This window comes from Mus pahari, chromosome 21, assembly GCF_900095145.1.
Source record: "Mus pahari chromosome 21, PAHARI_EIJ_v1.1, whole genome shotgun sequence".
NCBI lineage: Eukaryota > Metazoa > Chordata > Mammalia > Rodentia > Muridae > Mus > Mus pahari.
Genome location: NC_034610.1, coordinates 38272672 through 38275962, shown reverse-complemented (window position 1 = coordinate 38275962; position 3291 = coordinate 38272672).

The window sequence follows — 3291 nt, the reverse complement described above, 5'->3', positions numbered from 1 at the left end:
CACCACGCCCAGCTAGATGAGCTCTGTCTTAACGCCAGATTGTTGCTTAGAAATAATTTAATGCATAGGTAAAATCTTCCAACGAAGACACTTCTCTGCTAAGACTTTATCTCTTAGGGAGTTCTTAACATTTAGTGAAGGAACAATATCAATTAAGCACAAAGCCATGTTAAATACCAAAAAGGACATGATTTCTAGATCATTTTATGAGGCCAGTCTTAACCAAAAACAAAATCAACATCTCTCTCATAAGTGGAAATGGAGTACCAAGCAGAGTTACAAATCAAAATTCTTCATGAGTGTGGAAATAAGCATCCTTAATTTTTTTAAAAAGTTGGGTCAAGCAATTCATAGGAGCATTACCATGGTGAAAGGAAATGCTATTTATTTCAATGATACAGCTTAACATTAGAAAAAAATCAGTTCCTGTATTTTATCATATTGATAAACTATAAAATAAAAGCATATGCCCTTATAGAGAGACATAGAGGAAATCAAATTAAAAACTCACTCATTATTTTCTTTAATACTATATTTTAAAATTAGCTTCCTCCACGAGTGGGTGGTTTGGGAAGCAGGAGGATGGGGAGGGTATAGGATATTTTCAGAGAGGAAACTAGGAAATGGGGATAGTATTTGAAATGTAAATTAAGAAAATATCTAAGGGAAAAAAATTAGCATCTTCAACTTAATAAAGACACTTAGTAGAAATTAATGCTAGCATCGTTAAAAAATTAAGAACATTGCCCTAAAGAAAAGACAGCCTAGTCAGGGATATATGCTCTTACCACCAACACTGAACTCTATGATAAAGATGCTAAACAATGGAATAAGGCAAGAAAATAAGACATGCAGGGAGGTCAAATAAAGCATGCAAATGAAAGAACGATTCATAGATAACATACTTGCCATCACTATACAAAATAGTGAGTGATCCACTAAAACAAATATTCAGACTAACAATGGGAGTTTAACGGAGATAGGTAATAAGTAAGTGATATATCCAGCACCTACCCGTGTATCACAGGAAATACATCTGGAACTGGTATGTACTATACTGCAATATATTATACCTCTAAAGCTCTCAAATTTTATTTTGAGTTTTCATTTTTATTAAAGGACAATTTGTTCAAAAGCATCATTCACTGTGTCTCTAAGGAAGTAAGACAAATATATGGAGCCGTTCTTACTGAATCTTCTGTGGAGACAAGAGAACTCTCTGATGTTTGCTCCTGTGTCAACCCTTACTTAATCTTTTACATTCCTTACAAGGTTCCACAGAATCCCCACAAAATTTGCCTCTGAAGTGCACCAAACCATTTATAAAATCTAATCCAATTACCTTAAAATTAATAAAATAGATGGAAAGAAATGTAAAGACCCATGGCCGAACATTAGATGAAACTCAGCGGGGGGGGGGGTCTTACAGAAGGTTTGGGAGAAGAACTGAGGGATCTGAAGAGGACAGGGACTCCACAGGAAGACCAACAGAGTCAACTAACCTGGACCCTTGGAGGCTCCCAGAGACTGAACCACCAATCAAAGAGAGAACATGGGCTGGAGTTAGGGTCCACACACTTACGTAGCAGATGTGCAGCGCAGGTTTCATGCAGGTTCCCTAATAAGTGGAGGAGGAGCTGTACCTAACTCTGTTGCCTGTCTGTGAATCCTGTTCTTCTAACTGAGCTGCATTGTCTGACTTCAGAAGAAGAGGCTGGGGTAAAGGAGACACCACACCACACACACACACACATAGAGAGAGAGAGAGAGAGAGAGAGAGAGAGAGAGAGAGAGAGAGAGAGAGAGAGAATACAACAGCACTATTAGCAGAAAATTATTTAGGTGTTTTTAAGCAATACATGTTTTTTTTCGAAGTTTGTAGACATCAGGACCAGAATTGCAATCAAGACACCTTGTAAATTTGGACTATCACTCATCAAATGCAAAAGGGAGTTTTATATGTTCTATTCTATTTTATTAAACATTAGCTTGCAAAGGGATCCCTTCAACACCCATCTCATTCAATATGATCATGTTCATGTGAGTTATCTGGTAAATTAAAAGTCCCAGGGAAAAGTGTCTAGGGAGTGATCACTCAGCGTGTTAAAGGATACTAGGAATGTTTTGTAGAAGTTTCCGTTTCATTCATAAACACATGACTGGAGAGTCTTTGAGTATTTTCTAGAGATTCAGAGATCTCCTTGGAACCTCTGATGTGCTCTGTCAGTTCCTACTCCTAGGTCAGCTCGTGCTTCCTGCCATGTCTTTGTTCCCGGAGAGAGGTGCCTTCTCATTGTTCCGTTGTTAGTGTTCGTGAGCTTAGTGGACTGTTTTATGACTTGAATTCAAATAATAAAGTTTTGTGGAGGAAGGCAGAGGAGCAGGGAGGCAGGGAGGGGAGATGGGGTGGGAAAGGGGATACTCCAGCACGACAGGGTTGCCTTTTCAAAGCCCACACAGATTTTCTTCCCTACCAGATAACTTGCCGACCTTCTCCTATACCACATTTGATTGCAATTACTTCAGTTTGTTAGGCTGACCAATTTTAGAAACATGGACAATGAGCATTGCGGCAATCAGATCTGAATTAGAACCCAGAAATGAAGCACACATCGGTTATTGCCATTGGAGTTGTTATGATGTATTTTTTTCCCTAAAGAAATACCCTCATGTCAGCAGGCTTGAAATAAATTCTTCCAAACTGCTAACATGACTTCTGAAGATGTCTGGTGTATCTTCTAAAAAATTAATCTGTCATCTCATGAAACTTAGTTATAAGTTTTTTCATAAGTTTTTTTCTGGTTCTTGCTTGTTCTCCTCTTTTGTGAGTTTTATAATTACTTTTTAAAGATTTGCTTGGTGTATTTGTACATTAGGGAGTGTGTTCACATACACATAAATATATAGCGGCTAGAAGAGGGCATCAGATGGTTTCTATGACTCTTCACTTACTTCTCTGAGTCAGGTCTCATCTCTGAACCCAAGACTGAAGTTTTGTCAACTCAGTTGAAAGGCAGGAAGCCCCAACAATCCCCTTGTCTACATCATCTCAGAATAGACTTTATAGACATTTGGGAGATGCTCTGTTCTTTATGTGACTGCTGAGATTTAAACTCTGAACCTCATGACTGCACAGCAACCCCCTTAAGCACCAATGCCATCTCTCCAGATCATGGTTTTATAATTATTAATAAAGCATGTATATTAGTTGTTTTTTTCATCACTATGACCAAATACCTGGGAAGAAGAAGAGGAGGAAGAAGAAAAAGAAGGAGGAGGAGGAGGAGGAGG